Source organism: Bos grunniens, chromosome 21 (assembly GCF_055505025.1).
Source record: "Bos grunniens cultivar Pamir isolate PY7600 chromosome 21, Bosgru_T2T1.0, whole genome shotgun sequence".
NCBI lineage: Eukaryota > Metazoa > Chordata > Mammalia > Artiodactyla > Bovidae > Bos > Bos grunniens.
Window position 1 is genome coordinate 24,010,044 of NC_141185.1, and position 19,308 is coordinate 24,029,351.

Sequence of the window (19,308 nt, forward strand, 5' to 3'; positions counted from 1 at the left end):
AGACGAATGCAAACTGGGCAGGCAGATCCCTCCAAAATTTATTTTTTTCCCCATAATCAAGCCCATAATTAAGTTTTCTCACAGGCATAGTCTTGTGCTGAGGGCTGTACTAAAGGCGTCAAGCAAGCATGAATGTAGTCATGGCGAAATCCCAAGGGGAAAAATGAAGTCAGTGAAAATACCTGCCTTCCTATTGACTTAGACCAGACCTGCCTCTAGGCTAGAGTGTGGACAAGCATCTCATATTAGCCCTGCCATACACCAGCGGCTGGCCCCACCACTGCTTGCCCTAAGACTGCAAATAAGCGACAGGTGATCTCCACAGGATTCTAACAGGCTATCAGGTCACATACAGTGCTTTGCTCGGGAAAAACTCACTCACGTATCTCATCACTGATCAAATTCAAGTACTTCATATTTACAGTTTAAAAGCCTAAAATGGGTGAGTTTATTATAGCTCAGCTTCATGACACTGATGCATGTGTACCGAGTGGCTATGAGCTTGGTGCTCTTTGATTTAAGTGCAGGAAGCTTTTATTTTCGAATTTCTACCTACTCATGGCAATACATCAAACAATCAGTTTTAATATCTTTAGGGTTAAGTGCACTCATGTAATTTAGAATTAAATGATTTTTATTAAGCACTTTTGCGAACTATCTACATGCTATACAACTCTACTGATTAAGGATCATGGTGCCTGGTAAAACAGCAGCCTCCATGAATTAGGGAAGCATTAGTGAAATGCATTTTCTAAATACATCACAGAATGCATTCAATACTAAGCAACTCAAATGTCACAAGAGTTCAAATGAAAATTTCTCTCCACAAAGCAAATACACAGATAACTCTGTGAGCTATACTGGATTCTGATCGTGACATATCCCCGGTGTGTGGTCTTCCTGCTTCTCCTGGCCTGTTTTGTCCCTCACTCCACTCTCACCTAAGCCCCACCCTCCTCAGCTTCTAAGCTTCGCAGATTATTTCCCTTTCAGATTTCTGGGAATGTGGCAATAGTCTACCTACTCAGGTCCTAGTCCCCTTGTTTAAAAAAAAAAAAAAAAAAATTGCAGTAAAGCTGCTCACCAGCAGAGGGCAGCATAAATCTGCTGCCTTGCACATGCTCAGAGAGGCTTTGGGCAGCCCCTTTCTCCAAAAGCAGACTGAGGCCTCCTGGTGTCTCCTCACCTACCCAGGCAGGGGTCACTGGAACAACATACGATTCTCTGTGTTGTGAAACCTGATCATATCTCCAGTTCATACTACTTGATCAAAACGAATGAAAGCCTCTCATCTATTGTTTCAGCAGGGCGTGGTTACGGATGTCATGTGGAGACCTCTAGGCTTACTTCTGGTTTCCTTGGAGAATCACAGACTTTCATTTTTGGCTCAGAGGTGGGTTTTTTGTTTATTTGTTTACTTTTTGTTTATTTGTTTACTGTGTGGGGGGGAAAAAGGCAAACAAATTCTTGATAGAGAAATGATTCAACTTGTGGCTGTGTGAACCAGCAAAACCTTTCTCTAACCTCCATCAGAAGGATTTCTAGAGTCAAAAGGATCTTATTGGCTTTTATTGGAACTAGTAGCCATTCTTCCAACTAGTTTAGGTGGTGGCTTTCATAAAGCTGTCAGGTCTTCCAACTCAACTCTTTCTCCCCTGCAGGTTTGACTTTTTTCAGTAGGTGCCTTCCCCTAAACTTTCATACCCTGTCCCATAGCATCTATTAAGACTGGAAATTTCTTTTCTGGACTATGAGCTTCACAAAGGCAATGATATTGTCAATTTTTATTTTTCACAGTTCTAGCCCTAGTGCATATTACAATGCCTGCACAAAATAGGTGATGAAGAACTGTATGTTGGATGAATGCATAAGCAGATTTACTTGTTTTATCACATTTAATCCTTACGATTTCTATTACCTTCCATTTAATAGATGTGAAAACCAAGGCTTAAGCAGTTACATACATTTCTCAAGATTACACAGCCATTATGTAAATCAGGAGGAGGCAGTATTTGTGTTGAAGGGTAAGTAGAATTTCGACAAGACGAAAAGGGAATTTCAAGGAGGAGGTAAGCACATGAATATAAGTAGGGAAATAGCAAAGCACAGGGCACATTTGGGGACTAGTTATTGTTGACTTTGGTATTGTAAAAAGGTATGCGCAATGGTGTAGTGGAAGGTAAGGCCTGAAATGGAGGCTGGAGTAAAAGTGAAGTAACAATAATAAAAGCAAGTAACACTTACAGAGCATTAATACATGCCAACTCAATTCTAAACACTTAAATGCAAAAATATACATTTTTTATATAGCTAATACATGGTAACAAAGTTTAAAGTAACAGAAGGGCGTACAGTGAAGGTAGGACTCCTTCCCTGCCTGTATTTTCGTCTACCTGCTTTCTCCTCTCCTGAAGCAACCACTGCTGCTATTGTTTTGTATATCCTGCTGCTGCTAAGTCGCTTCAGTCGTGTCCGACTCTGTGCAACCCCATAGACGGCAGCCCACCAGGGCCTGCCGTCCCTGGGATTCTCCAGGCAAGAACACTGGAGTGGGTTGCCATTTCCTCCTCCAATGCATGAAAGTGAAAAGTGAAAGTGAAGTCGCTCAGTCGTGTCCGACTCTTCACGACCCCATGGACCGTAGCCTACCAGGCTCCTCCGTCCATGGGATTTTCCAGGCAAGAGTACTGGAGTGGGTTGCCATTGCTGTCTCCATATATCCTTCTAGACAGCCCTATTCTGTGTATATGGAAGCGTGTGTGTGTGTGAAAGTCACTCAGTCATGTCCGACTCTTTGTGACCCCATAGACTGTAGCCTGCCAGATTTCTCTGTCCATGGAATTCTCCAGGCAAGAATACTGGAGTGGGTTGCCATTCCCTTCTCCAATATGGAAGCATATATATTTATAAATATATATATTATATATATATTTTTTTCTTTTTTACACAATTGGTCATGTACTAATATGCTATTCTACTCTTTTTTTTTTCATTTTTAATGTGTTAAAGATCAACTCATATTCTGGGATTGTCTCTTTCTTTTCAACTGCCTCCTCGTATTCCATTATATGGATGTGCTGTAATCTCTCTAACCAGTTCCTTCCCGATATACATTGAGGATGTTGCAAATCTTTTACTATTAAAAACACCTATATTTAATATCCTTAGATGTTTTGCTTTCAATTCATGTGTGAGTATGTCTGTAAGCTAATTCTTGGAAAGAATTGATGCATTAAAGGGAATGTACATTTTAACTTTTCACAGATTTTGTAAAATTGCTCTCCAAAGAAGTTATTCTACTTTATATTCTTACCCACAATGTATCATGAAGCTTTCTACTCTTGGCCAATTTGATAGGCCAAAAATGGATTTTTGCTGTTAGTTTTAATTTGTAATTCTCCTACTTTAAGTAAAATGAGCATTACTTGATAATTTTAAATATAATCAAATTTTATTTCATAAAATATAAATGACATTTATAATATTTAAATTAATTAAAATTTAGTTTAAATAGTTTAAATACTAGAAATACTATTAAATGTTTTATAAAGATAAAATGATATATATATTATTATTATATATAGTTTTCCCTTTTTTCTGTAATTGGGCTTATCTTCTATTTTGGTTCTATTTCTATGTTGGCTTTTTGCCTTTTAAAATCAATTTGTTTGAGCTCTTTATATGTTAAGGGAATTAACCCATTAGTATTATATGTCTTACAAACATTTTCCCCTTAATTTGTCATCATTTTTTCTGATAGTGTCTGTGGTATTTTTGTTTTTATTTTTTTAGATGTTTTATCTCAGAAAATTTCAAACGTATACAAAAATAGGATAGATTAATAAGTTTTTATGGGTCAAATACCCAGCGTTATCAATATACAGACAAACTGAATTTACTTAGTACCAGCTCTTCCTGCATTGCTGCTGTCCCTCTGCCCTGCAGGGTTGTTTTTAAGTAAAGATATCATTTTATGTTATTTTTTTGGCTTTGATAATTTATTCCCACAGTGACTTTAATTTTTGTGTAGACAAATTTATTAGTCTTTCATTTTATGGTTTCTGTTGTGTAGCTCACCAACACAACAGGGGTTTTACCATCTCAGAAACCCCTGAAAATATATGTAGGTACAGCAAACTTTCAAGTGAGTGATATTTTACAGATGAGGGAGATTGAGCCCCAGAGAAGTTTGGGCATTTTGCTAAGGGGATACAGCTCGTAAAGGGTAGGACTTGGAATCAAACCTTGGCAGTCTAATCCAAGGCTGCCTCTTCTGACTATTACATCATACCAAACCCTGGCAACCTAATCCAGGGCTGCTTTTCCTGACTATCACATCATACCCTCACCTACTGCAGCTGTAACAACCATGCTGAGCAAGGCTGAGGCCTAATGTCGTCAGCACTCAGGTTCATTCATGGCTGCTAAGTAGTGCAATCGTACCCAAGTAGTGACTGCTTACACATGAGCCTTCTAAAGCCGTGCACTTTGCCAGGGATGGGAGCTGTGGAGAGTCTGTCATAGATTGACTTGAGAATTTCATGAAAGTTCCTGGAATCTCATCGTAGGAAGCATGTATATTCACACAGGTGGACACACACACATGTGTGCTCCAGGGACTTGCTTATCTTCATTCTGTCATCTTTGTAACAGGCTCTCAGTTGTCATGAATCTGGATTGGATATTTATCAGGGTTTTTTTTTTTGCCATTCAGTTCCCTGGAGAACAGTACAGTTTGATTATATTTGTATTTGTAGGCAGGTGAGGATGACCTATTTAATCAATACATCTAAGGCTAAGAGGTAAGCTATATTATTCAGGCTCAGTAACAAAGCTTATGTTAATTTAACCTGACATGGAGTATGTTAGGTTAATATGATTTGGATTACATGTATCATTTTTAGAAATTGATGTTTTTGTTGCTGGTTTCTCCTGACATTTTTGAACTATAATATGGAATGCAATACTTCTCCAACAAAGAAGGTAATTCTCACTAGTGAAGGTAATTAATGGTTATTTGATCATATTACAGCATAGAAAATGATGTTTTTGCTACACAATAGGTTTCCTAATTGGTGATCCAAGGATGACCATGTTCATTTTCTGCCGATAGAGATTTCCTACTGTGCATGGCATTATCTCTTAATACTGTGATAGCAGCAGATGATGGTCATAGCCAGTAAGAAAATTAATTTGCAATGTTTCAACAAGCATTATAAAAGATCTAATAATGCTAATTTAGATGTAGCCATCTAATTAGTTAATTAAATGGGACCTCGCTGCCAGTCTCCTACAATGGAGCATACTGTGTTGTAGGTGTTTGCTAGAGCTGAACAATGCCCGGGAAGGTAATGTGTGCACACTGACGCCGGACTAGTGCTTGTGATGTTTATAGTTATGAAAGCACACACAGAAGCAATTGCTTTACTCAAAATCAAAACCGAACAACCACTTTTTAGAATAATTGTTACTTTGCTCCTATGTTAAAAGGAAAAAATTTTGCAGTCTTATCTGCTAGCTCTACAAATTCTTCTTTAAAAATGTCCTTAAGTTTTGTTTGATTTCTGAAGTTCAAAACACTCTCCCAAGTTGATTACCCCTTAGTTTTTCTTAAAATAATAAAAAAAAATCACAGCCATCTGGTTGAAAATTCTCAGTATCTTTATCTATTAAGCTACTTTTAGTTGCAGTACTTGTAGGTAATTTATAAAACTTGTGTACATGTAGGCCATAAACAAAAAATGGGGTTTCTGATTTTAATTAGCTCATTGAGCTGGTGGTCTGGCATAGCTGGGAATTCAGCAGAGGTCCCAGTTACCTCTTCTCCTTTCAGCTTTTGTTATTTCACACTAATAGGTTTTTGTATTTTTAGTCTGTCTTCATGTGAGAAGTACCCTGTCCCTTCAGTGAGTTTAGCTGCTTTTCCCCAGGCCTTGCCAGATGTCCTAATTCTTTTTCTTTTTTTCTTTTTCTGACCTATGGGGGTTGCAGAGGGCAAGCGTGGGGACGACCAGAACATCATGTATTTCTCATTTGAATGCAACATAATTGTTCAGAATATCTTTACTAATAAGGTGAAATACTCCTTTTTCATTAGCCTGAAATAAATAATTTTAAATGCGTTTGTATTATAAAGTAGGAAATGGTTTCTTTCCTTAAAAAAAAAAAAAGGTATTGAATATGATTACAATAAAAGCTATCTGAATGAAAGTTCAGCAGTTTCTTAGAGTTTACAAAACAACAATAGATTTTCTTTCTGTCAATTCAGATTCTCATAGGTCGTCTGGTCTGGCCTTCTGCCATAGTGCACTAAAATTCCTTATTTTAAAATATTAATTAACTTTTAAACATAGTCCTTTAGCTCTGGATACAGCACTGCCTATATGAAGGAAGTAACATGACTGAGGTGAAGAATGGTGTTTCTTGGAATAGGTATTGTTTGCCAAGCCGTATCCAAGAGCCCTACAGAAAGTAGAAAAAGACATTATAGAAGAGTGAGCAGACATTTTTACAAGGTCACTTCATTCAGACTGGAAAGTGGCCAGCACAATGTCATTATTTACAACAGGATCTGGGAACACTTGAGGAAATTACAGACCATTTAGTTTTGATTCCATTGTGGGGGGCAAAGTCTTAGGAAGTATTTTAGGAGATTAAATGGGGAACATTGAGAAAAGCACAGCTTGATTAAGGATAGCCAATGCAGTCTCTGGAATGAAAAAGTCATGCTTCAATAATTTCTTGACTTCTTTAAGGAAGTAAATGCCAAGAAAAGCAAATGAATGCCTCAAAATTCCGTATTCTAAATTTCCAGGAGTTGTTTGTTAAAAGTTTTGCTTGACAAATTAGCACACATAAAGTTCTTAAAATTGAAATGCAGAGATAAAGATTGTATATTAAATTGTTTCTGAAGTGAAAAAGAATCAGGCAGATATACCTCAGGATCGAGAGAATTTTACTTAAACAAAGACAATATAATAGCCTGTCAGTTTTATTGTATTTACCATCAACATCAGCAGCATATTTTTCTGCATTTAATATGCATTTATGCAGCATTTTTCTGTAAGACAAGGCCAAAAAATGGAAATCCCTGAATTTCAGGAATATGCAGTCTAATAGAGGCAACATTGATTCAGGTAAATAGAAAACTAGGCAAATGTATAGCAACATTTATGAAGGTTCACTCTCACTAGTTATGAGGAAAACACATTGGTATTTAAAATTCAGGACATGTGTTCATGCATCTCTTTGGGCAGAGGAGGCAAAATTGCCATTAAAAAATGTATCATTCAGTTCAGTTCAATAGTTCAGTCATGTCCGACTCTTTGCAACTCCATGGACTGTAGCACACCTGGCCTCCCTGTCCATCACCAATTCCCGGAGCTTGCTCAAACTCATGTCCATCAAGTTGGTGATGCCATCCAGCCATCCCATCCTCTGTCGTCCCCTTTTCCTCCTGCTCCCAATCCCTCCCAGCATCAGAGTCTTTTCCAATGAGTCAACTCCTCGCATGAGGTGGCCAAAGGACTGGAGTTTCAGCTTTAGCATCAGTCCTTCCAAAGAACACCCAGGACTGATATCCTTTAGAATGGACTGGTTGGATCTCCTTGCAGTCCAAGGGACCCTCAAGAGTCTTCTGTGTAGCTGGGTACAAATCTCTGGTTATTTGTATATTGATTGCTATGTGTTGAAGTAAACAGGTAGGTAAGCTCTTTTCTATGAGTGAAACATTAAGAACCACTCACCCTCCTGACTTGTTCAACAAAATGCTTCTCACATCTGTCTGGACTTTTCTGGTCCCACTTCCCCACTTTGATTCAGGCCCGTATCCCTTCACTACTGGAGTACCACACTTTTCCTCCCAATCATATTTTGGTATCTAAGGCTGCCCACTGTTATTGTTTTACACAAACCACCATCAAATTAATTTTCCTAATGTGGTGCTCTGTTCACAACACTTTGCTCAAAAGTCCTTCAGTGGCTCTCTCCTGCACTCCAGAGAGAATCCAGACCTAGGTCCTGCCATTCTGGACTCTTCACAACCTGAATCCGACACATTAGTCTAGCCTTGAATCCCAGGACACTCCCATATCTATGACTTTGCTTCTGTACCTCTTACTAACTAAAGTACTTACCCCCATCTTCATATACCAAGATAGAAACCATCCCTCAGTGCCTGCCCAGCTCAACTCCAACTCTCCACCAACATTTTGTGCATACTGCTTGGTATCATACATATCTGAGTATATGGCTGTATTCACCAGGTTAGGTAATGTTAGCTGCTTATAATATAATACAATGACCCAATCCTTTCTGTGTAGAGCTTTGCTTATTTTTAGGTACTTAATAACTTGTTTCATTATACAAATATCTAGTAGTAGTACTATTAATACTTAACATGTATTAACTGCTGTGATTCAGGTGCTGTTTTAATTCTTTATGTGCATCACCTCATTTTATCGTCTTAAGAACCCTTTGGAGTAGGTATTGTTTTTGTCCCTGTTAAAGGATGAGGAATTTGAGGTACAAAGAGCAATTTACCCAAAGTTATACATCTAGTACAGAGAAGGCAATGGCAACCCACTCCAGTACTCTTGCCTGGAGAGTCCCACGGACGGAGGAGCCTGGTAGGCTACAATCCATGGAGTCTCGAAGGGTCGGACACGACTGAGCGACTTCACTTCCACTTTTCACTTTCATGCATTGGAGAAGGAAATGGCAACCCACTCCAGTGTTCTTGCCTGGAGAATCCCAGGGACGGGGGAGCCTGGTGGGTTGCCATCTATGGGGTCGCACAGAGTCGGACACAACCGAAGTGACTTAGCAGCATACATCTAGTAAGTTGGACTTAGGTAGCTTTACTCCTAATACCCTTAATGAATATACTGTGGCAGCTCCAATGTTTTCTTAAGTCTTTTACAATCTATAAAGTACTTTTATTTATATGACGTTCATTTTGTTTTTACAGTAACTTACCTCATGTGAAGAGTTGACTCATTGGAAAAGACTGATGCTGGGAGGGATTGGGGGCAAGGGGAGAAGGGGACAACAAAGGATGACACGGCTGGATAGCATCACTGACTCGATGGACGTGAGTCTGAGTGAACTCCAGGAGTTGGTGATGGACAGGGAGGCCTGGCGTGCTGCAATTCATGGGGTAACAAAGAGTTGGACACGACTGAGCGACTGAACTGAACTGAACTGAACTGAGTGAAGGTGGAATTATTATCCTCTCTTTCTAGATGTGGAAACTGAGGCAGGTCCAGAGTTATCTAGTGAGTCACAGACTGAGGATTTAAGCACTAGAGACCTTTCCTCATTAGTATTGTCAGGAGTCCTACCTTATGTCCACACAGTAAAACAAAGGTGAGCAGGTACCAATAACTGGAAATGTAGCTGGAGAGCTCTTCAAGATCAGTCTGTTAAACTAGTGTATTCTTGGTGCCAACTGACCATCTGGCAATGTGATCCAAGTAAGAAAACAAGAGAGTCATACCCACTGGGTTCCAGTCTTGCCTTTCTAATAATCTCCCCTGCCATATGCAAACTTATGTTGGTTTGAAGAAGGAGTATTTGATCCTCAGTTCTGGGGAATGCCTTTGTCTTAGATCCAGTGCCACCCGCATAAGACAAGAAATTATCTGCAGGTATTTGGGAGATAATTCTGGGAAGGAGTAGTGAGAGTGGGACTGGAAAGGAAAAGATGGCAATAAATTGTGTTATATCAAGGTCGTTGCTGGGCAAAGGTGGCTCCTGGATCCAGGTACACCTGGATCTTTGAGAAAAATATACACTTTTAGTTTATCTGAGAAAGTCTTTATTTTCCCTTCACTTTTTGAAAGATAGCATTGCTAGATATAGACTTGCTGGTTGATCTTTATTTATAACATTTTAGTACTTTACCTGTTTTATCCCACTATCTTCTGACCTCCTTTGTTTCTGCTGAGAAATTAGCTAATAATGTTATTGAGGTCCCCTTATATCTGACTCAGCTCTTTTATCTTGCTACTTTCAAGATTTTCTCCTTGTCTTTGACTTTAAGCATTTTTGCTGGGCTGTATCTGTGGGTCTCTCTGAATTTATCCTATAATACTTGGAGTTTGTTGAGCTTCCTGGATGTGTAGGTTATTGTTTCTCAATAAATTTGGGAAGTTTGCAGTCATTATGTTTTGAACTTTTTTCTTCTCTCCACTCATTCTGATACTTCCATTACACTAATGGTGTCCCACATCTTGGAGGTTCTGTTATTTTTCTTCATTCTTTTTTTCTGTCTGTTTTTCAGCTTCCGTAATCTCTGTCAGTCTATCCTCAAGGTCACCAACTCTTTCTTCTGCAAATTTAAATCTTCTGAGCACCTTTAGTGAATGTTTTATTTTAGTTCTTATAGTTTTTCAACCTCAGAATTTCCATTTGCTTCTTGTCTTTATAATTTCTCTTTCTTGCTATTTCACATTCGATATGCATTGTCATCATACCTGCCTTTAGTTCTTTAGTCATTCTTTCCTTTAGTTCTGTCAACACGTATGTAATGGCTACTTTGAAATTTTTTTTAAAAAATCTGACATCTAGTCGCTTTTATAGTTTATGGTGCCTGCTTTTTTTCCTGAGTCATATATTCCCGAATCTCTGTATGCCTTGTAATTTTTTGTTGAAAACTGTAAATTTTAGATAATATTTTGCAGCAACTCTGGGAACTGTAGGTCCCCACTCCCACCACCCAGTGCTTGTTACTTGCTTATTTGTTTATTGATAGGCTGGATTATTTTAATGCAGTCTGTTTTTATCCTAGGCTTCCCTGGTGACTCTGGTAAAGAATCTGTCTGCCAGTGCAGGAGACTCAGGTTTGATCCTTGGGTTGGGAAAATCCCCTGGAGAAGAAAATGGCAACCCATTCCAATATTCTTGCCTGGGGAAATCCCAAGCACAAAGGAGCCTGGTGGGCTACAGTCCATGGGTTCACAAAAGAGTCAGACATGGCTTCGCGCTTAAACAACAATGATTTTATCCCACAGTGTTAAGCTGCTGATGTTGCCCCTCAAGGAGGTACAACTTTGGGGACATTCAGAGTCACTCTTTCTCCGAGTACACGCAGCTGTTAAACTCTACTAATTGCTGACTGATTATTATTTTCAATAATGCCCTGGGGAACTAGTTCCTGTACAAATGTGTTAGTTGCTCAGTCATGTCTGACTCTTTGCAACCCCATGGACTGTAACCCGCCAGGCTCCTCTGTCCATGGACTGGTCTGGAGTGGGTTGCCATTTCCTTCTCCAGGGGATCTTCCTGACCCAGGGATTGAATCTGTGTCTCCTACATTGGCAGGTAGATTCTTTACCACTGAGCCTCCAGGGAAGTGAACATGAATTTTGTCTCCTTTGAAGGAGCAGTTTCTGATGTCAGTGTCTGATACTTGTTTTGACTCCAGGAGGGCTTACAGCTATTTTATTCTCTTTTCTCTCCTAAAAACTGGCCAGCCTCAGTCTTGGCTGTATCGTCATTAGATTGATAAATCAGATCTCCTACCAGTTGCCTTTTACTGCTGCTGCTGTTCACTTGCTCAGTCGTGTCTGACTCTTTGTGACCCCATGGACTGCAGCAGGCCAGCTTTCCTGTCCTTCAATTCACTGTCTCCCAGAGTTTGCTCAAACTCATGTCCATTGAGTCAGTGATGCCATCCAACCATCTCATCCCCTGGCGCCCCCTTCTTCTCCTGCCCTTAATCTTTCTCAGCCTTTCACTACCTGTCTGCTGTTCCTAAGAGTACCTTTAGGCTTAACTTTTTCATTTTCTGTTGCAAATGAAGTCTGTTCCTTTGAGAAGAGGTTAGGAGCTCTCTGGTTCATGGCCTGCCTCTCCCCCTAGGAAAACTCTCTGAGTCAGGGCGTTGGAGTTGGGCATGGGGACAATGAGGTCTTCTTAACTTGCTTCTTCTGGGAAACTGGGGGAAGGGTTATCAGGGCCCTAGTATTTCCAGCATGCCAGTCCCAAGGTAGAGCTTCGGCTCCACAAATGAGGGTTGGGCAGAAGGGATCCCTTACCTCTTGACTGCACTGACTCGGGACTTAGCCTCAGCAATAGGCAGATAAGGGCGGAGTGAAAATGCTGAAGTCCTGCTAGTCTGAGGGCCTGGGAAAAAAGGAAGCCTTGTCTTCTGGGCTGGAGTGGAGTCTTTGCATCACTGATTTGGGAAGAGAGTGGAAGGGTGTGTCTGGTCCAAATACCACAGACTTGCCTTTCTTTTTTTTTTAATTAATTAATTTTTTTATTAAAGTATAATTGCTTTACAGAATTTTGCTGTTTTCTGTCGAACCTCAACATGAATCAGCCACAGGTATACATATATCCCCTCCCTTTTGAACTTCCCTCCTGTCTCCCTCCCCATTCCACCCCTCTAGGTTGATACAGAGCCCCTGTTTGAGTTTCCTGAGCCATACAGCGAATTCCTATTGGCGATTTATTATACATATGGTAATGTAAGTTTCCGTGTTACTCTTTCCATACATCTCACTCTCTCCTCCCCTCTCCCCTAATTTTTTTTTAACTTACATTTTCTTTTTTTTTAATTAATTTATTATTATTTTGGGCTGTGCTGAGTCTTTGTTGCTGTCTGGGCTCTTCTCTAGTTGTGGTGAGTGGGGACTGCTCTCTAGTTATTGTGCTCAGGCTTCTCATTGCCGTGGTTTCTCTTGTAGTTGGGCTTCAGTAGTTGTGGCACATGGACTCAGTCATTATGGCTTCCAGGTTCTAGAGCACGGGTTCAATAGTTGTGGCATGTAGGCTTAGTTACTCCGTGGCATGTGGGATCTTGGATCCATCCCTGGATCAGGGATTGGACCTGGGTCTCCTGTGTTGGCAGACGGACTATTTACTTCTGAGCCACTAGGGAAGCCCCTAACCTAGATTTTCTTGAGTAGATATATATTTTTTTTTCTGTTTGCCCTTTGCCGTTAGGATCATTTCCAGAGGTTTTGAATGGTCTATTTTGGTTTGTTTCTTTGCTGTTTGTGATGATAAACAGTATTGACCATTTCACTGGGGAACAAGTCAACAGACCATCTCATGCTGCCATGCAAGAACACTGGAGTGGGTTGCCATTTCCTCCTCCAATGCATGAAAGTGAAAAGTGAAAGTGAAGTCGCTCAGTCCTGTCCGACTCTTAGTGACCCCATGGACTGCAGCCCACCAGGCTCCTCCGTCCATGGGATTTTCCAGGCAAGAGTACTGGAGTGGGGTTCCATTGCCTTCTCCCCATGCTATCATAACAGAAATTAATCTCAGAAATCTTCAAAATTTTTAATTGAATTTTCAACTTCTTAACTAGCTGCATTGTTTTTGTATAAGCATGATGCATAGCTCATATACATTTCAGACTTTCTACCCATCAAAGTTGTTTTACATTATCCATAATTGCAACTTTCCTCAGGGCCTTTGTACTATCTGTTATTTCTGCCTAGAAAGAAAACCCTTTCCCCAGATATTTGCATAATGTACTCTCTTTCCTCCTCCAGATGATTGCTCAAGAATTATCTTTTTAGCAAGGCTTTCTTTCACCACCCTATTTAACATTGACTTCTCCACCCCCAATCTTATTTGCCTTTTGCATTATTGTTATTTGGTCAGGGACTTCAACAAGAAAACCTCTTCTGTTCACTGCTGAATTCTTAGAACTTGAAGTGCCCTGAACATAGTAGGCACTAAAAATTTTTTGTTAAAATAATCTTCTTGGTACTTACATGTGTTAAATCATCTAAAGTAGATATAGGATCAATAATAATAACAACAACAACTAATAGCAATGCTTCCTACTCTCTAGACATGGATACTGAGGTACAGGGAAGTTGAATGCAGTCAGCTTATAGTAGAGACAGAATTCGAACCCAGGCTACTTGACTATTAGATTAAATTTCCATTCTTCTCACTTCCAGATACTGTTTTGCTTTCCAGAGCATTAATTCAACTACTTCGACTTAACATGTTAAAAAGACATTTGTTGACACTAGTTAGGTTTATTAAAGTTCTATAATAGTCACATTTTCATGATTAAATCTTAAAAATAAAATGCCTTCAGGTTTTTTTTAAAGTAACATTTCTAACAGGAGGTAGAGAGAATTATTTCTTAAAGAAAAGAAATTTGGTGCCTCTCAAAGAATGGCCTATTTGCCCTGCTTATGGGCAACATGCTCTGAATTAAATGAGGTGTAATAGCTGTGAAATGTACAATTAGTGCACACTCTTAATTTCTAGGAATTATGGTAATGTAGCTGGGTGTTACATCAACCAATCTCAATGCAAATTATATAGAAAAAAAAAAACCCAATACTGAAAAGCATCCCTTTAAAGCCAAATTGCAGTAGAAATTTCATGATACATACTAGAACCATACTTAGTGAAATAGAGAAATAGCATATACTGGTATTACTGTCCTACCTAGCAGAAATAAAAATCATAAGATTATACCATGAACTACATAATAAGTATTATCACTGAGTATATATACTGGTGGTGAAATTAGGACTGACTTCTAAGATTTTCTATATATTTGAAATAAATGTATCTTTTTTTGGAGTCAGAAGAGGAGTGGTTAAATGTTAGCACTAGAGAAGCTTGTGTTCATATGGAGAAACCTTAATTGCTAAACATGTAAATAAAGCTGTTTATCTCCATGTTATGGGTGTTTCTGCATATGTAACTACTTTAACAACTTAGAGATTCATTTTATAAGGTACAATTATCATCTGTTACATCTGAAACTTATTACATAGAAAACTTAATGTGCCTGGATGACTATACTTTTCTTTCTTATGTAAAGACTTATGGTGATAGTTTTAGTCTTTACTACTAGAAGAGATGGCAGAGTGTAGACTTTAGGAGCTTGGGCTCAGGCCACACAGCTCAGGTTCAAACCCCAGCTCTATCACTTAGTAGCTATGAGACAGTGTACAAGCTAATCATAAGCTCTGTAGTTCAGCCTCCTTATCCATAAATGGATAACAACGGCTAATAAATGTGATAATAACTCCTGTTTCATAGGGTTGTGGTATGGATTAAATGTGTGAAGCACTTTGAACTATGCCCAGTTATGTAAGTATTTGCTATCATGATTATTACCAAGTTGCAAGCTTCTTTATGGTAGCTTCTTGACCACTACCTTGTGTGCATAGAAAAACACCAGTAAATGATTATAGAATGAATAATGGAATTAACTAATCTGAGGACTAAAATTGAAATGAGAACTACATGGTGACTAAATCAAAAGTTGGAAGATTTTCTGTATTGTCAAGTGTAAAATTTCTGTCAATATTTCTCTTTGGTTCTCTACTAAGAGCTCTGGGGAAGGGAATCCACTTCTAATTTTTTACTGTAAACTCTAGAAATTTTACTGAGGGCACACAAGTAAGCAACAAACTTAGAATGTATATTAGCCAGGACCCTGTATGAAAGTGTTACCAAACTCAAGTTTGGCTGCTTACTGCTCTAAAGCCAGTATATGAGAGACAAGTGTTGGTAGGAAAGGAAATGTTACTTTATTCAGGAGACCAGGAACCTGGGGAGAAGGTGGACTCATGTCCAGAAGTCAACTCCCCACTGTCAGGGAGCAAGAGCTTTTACAGGGGAGTTTTAGGGATGTACAGGTGGATGGAAGGGGCTACATGGAGACAGCAAGTCAGCTCTGACAGTCATCTTGAAATTGGTCAACCAGTGATGTGACCTTGATTTTTTTAAGTACAGTTAATCATTAGTTCTAGGGATGATTTGTTCCTGTTTCTTTGAGTACAGTTCTTGGATTTGTGTGAGATCCAGCAGCTTATGTTGTAGCTACAATCTGGTCATCATGTAGTTAACTTCTTCCACCTGGTGGGATTTTCAGTATCTTCAAAATAGCTCAAAATATCATCTGTAGCCCTTGAGGCTCTAAAGATCCTTGACTTTGTTTAATGGCTAAACTATTATTATTTTGTTATGTTTGACTGTTTTTCTTTGCTTCTGTGTTTTCTCACTTCTCTGATTAAATTTATTCTTTGGCTAAAGTTTTTCTACAGAAAGGGGGCAGGTGGAAGACACTGGGGTGGGGGGTTCTGTCCTGGGAAGGCCCCATAGAATCCTGCTCTGTTACAAAAATAATAGAACCCCAATTCTAAATATTTCATGTAGAAGGAAAAAGAGAGATGTAAGTGCTTATATAGCCATACCACAAGAAAAGAGGCACTGAAGCTGGCTTCAGAATACCTAGAATCAGATGGGTCAGTCTGTCTTCCCAGCTGTTTTTGCATTCATTTTCTCTCTTGGTCACATCCCTTGCTCTTTGCCTCTTGTTCTCTTTCTCTCTTCCATATTGGGTTCATTCTCTCCTGTTGCAGGCAGTTTCTGTGTAGGTAGGAGACATGACTGCCAACAGTTTTAAGCTTACATCCTCAGGTCTTGTTAGAGTGTGGAGAAATCTTATCCAGTATCTCCCATTATAAAAAAATGCTAGGGGTGGCTTTCTGCATCTGCTTAGGTATTTTGCCCACCCCTGAATCAATCATCATGTCAGGAAGGAGGATTATGTATTGCAGGTACTGGTCTCCTTCTTTGGGCTATGTTATTATTTTTTTTTTGCTTGTTTATTTGGATAGCTGGATTATTTTAGTAAAGTTTATATTCCTTTACAGTGTTAGCTTCTGATGTTGCTTTTCAAGAAGTATATCTCAGGGTATGTGCACAGTTACTCTCTCTATGATTACAATCAGCTATTAAAATCCACAAATGTCTAGGGGTGAAAGAGAACTGATTCCTCAAAAGCAAGTAGACAGGCAGCCAAGACAGACTGCTGTAGAAATGCTAAGCATTGGCAACAATCTCATTTGTGTCTACTTTGTGAAATAACTTAAGGGACTTAAAAGACTCATTAAATTATGGAATGCAACACTAAGGTAGGACATAGATATTTAACTGAAAATATTCCAAAGCAGGATATCTCAGCTGTCAGTGAGTTATAGATGAAGGATTAATATGATCATCTAGCTTCTTTCACTTCTTTAGTTTCAGTGATTAAAATTATAGTACCCTACTTGGAAAACAGAGCCCAACAGTGTTTCTAAGATCACCTACTACCCCTAATTTTCTATTAAAAAGTAAAATATGCATTATTTTTCCATCAATGCAAAACAGAAAATTAGTGCGTTTAATTTTCTCTAGTTCTTCTGAATCTTCTTGGATTAGCCTGGGTGAGAAAAAAGGTTTGGAATAGTTGTTATGGGAAGCATGGTAAAAATTGATGTATCAAAAGATTCTGAGCCACAGTGAAAGTCATTTGAAACTGGAGCACTTAAATTGGAGGCAATCCCAGACTAATGGCCTTTTAACTCTTTATTAAATTCATGATATTATAGTCACAGTACTAATTAATGTGTATATACATAATATTTCCATTTTCACCAGATCTCTCTCTCTCGTATATATAATGTTTAAATATTGTCTTGGTCCAAAAGTTAGTTCTGGTTCTTCGATAACATGTTTTGGAAAATGAACTTCTGGGCCAGCCCAGTATATACCAGAACTCTTTCCACATAAAGGTTTAAATAATGTCCCTAGTACCTTGGATATTCAAACTCTGCTGCCAAGCACTGTGTGTTTATAGGGCAGTTTATAGATCCTATATAACTGAGTATCTCATGGCTTACAGAAGCTACCTTACAGCGACCTAGTTACTAATTGGATAATAGCTGATCAATTTCCTAGTAAGGCAGAAATATCTTTTATTTGCAATTTAGTATTTAATTAATCTAAATGCTTGATTTTTACTTTAAATTCTCTCAACAATTAAAATCTCACGCCTGGATGGAAAGCAATAAGGAATTTCATATGAAATACATTTTTCTTTTTTATGACAAGTGTCTTAAAATCTGTATCTTTAATTAAAACTGCACTTGAGCCAGCATTCCCACTACCAGGAATAAGCAAATTGTCATGGACTTAGAAAAAAAAAAAATCTAGCAACAGGAGTGTGTGTAACAGTGTTGGTTTATACTAGCAAAAAATTAGAAAAAAGCTAAATCTACAATCATAGTAAATTTAAAAATAAAGTGTGGTATACTCATGAACTAGAATACTATGTAATCAGTAAAAATTATCTTGTAGAAGAACATATAATAATATAAAAAGATATTCTAAATATATCATATGGTTTGCTTTAAATGATATTTGCAAAATAGTACAATCCCATTATTTAAAATGTACATATACACTATATATGTATGTAAGTGAAGAATGGAGAAGATATATGATACACACCAAAATATTAGTAATCTTATCTAAGTCTATGTAGTAGAATTATGGATCACTTTCTTTGTGTATCTTTTAAGCCATTCCTAAATTTTCTATTATAAATACTATATTTATATAAAACAAAGAAATTCATTGGGGCTGCATTGAGTCCTTTAAGAAAACAACTGTCAATGAGCAGATTACTTGTGCTCCTTGTAGTGATTTCTGGGTGACATTATTTAACAATTTTGTCCTGGACTGTATCAAATTCATGGACATATCTGATCTAAACGAAAATTAGCAGAAATTTTCAGAAGAGCCTTGAGGGACATTATTTTTGTGAATAGATGGTTAGCACTCTGGGGACAGACTCTGTGTCCTCTTTTCTACTGTACATTCCACTGTTGGGCTTTCCAGAGCTTTGCCCACACCAGTGCTCAGGTGTTGATTGAATCAATGTTGAATGAACAGTTAAACTCCTTGAAGTCCTGCCTAATTGCCGACAGCGCACTGGTAGGGTCTGCTATGAGATATACATAAACTGTAACCTGCCAAAATGAGAACCCAGAGCTGATTTAGGGGATTATAATTAAGGACACTGTCTTTGCTTTGTTAGCTCTGAATTAGATTTAAAGTAAACAGTGTTGATTCCAGAGTGGAATGCATATAAAGAGTTCACATTTGTCATATCTTATTTGGTATTTTGTAATAAGATTTTAATAGGTCCTCCATTTCAATCTGATTTGCTATGATCCTGTGGGACAACAAAAATCTGGATAAACTGTGAATCTCCTAGAAGAATGGAACAGAGCAGGACAATTGTGATGATTTTAAAGTGACATCCCTTTTGCCTATATTATTGTCCAATTATATGTCAACTGTGGACATATTTTCTTAATTAAATTTACTTTTTATCTGTTGGATATGTGCAGGAGTCCTTGTCCTCAGGCATGCTTTTGCTCTCTCCATCACGTTAGTAATTTGAACCACCCACACAAATTCAGGGAAAGTCCTGTGAATATAGCAAGTCCTTATCCAAGTCCAGTGTATTCTGTTCACCTA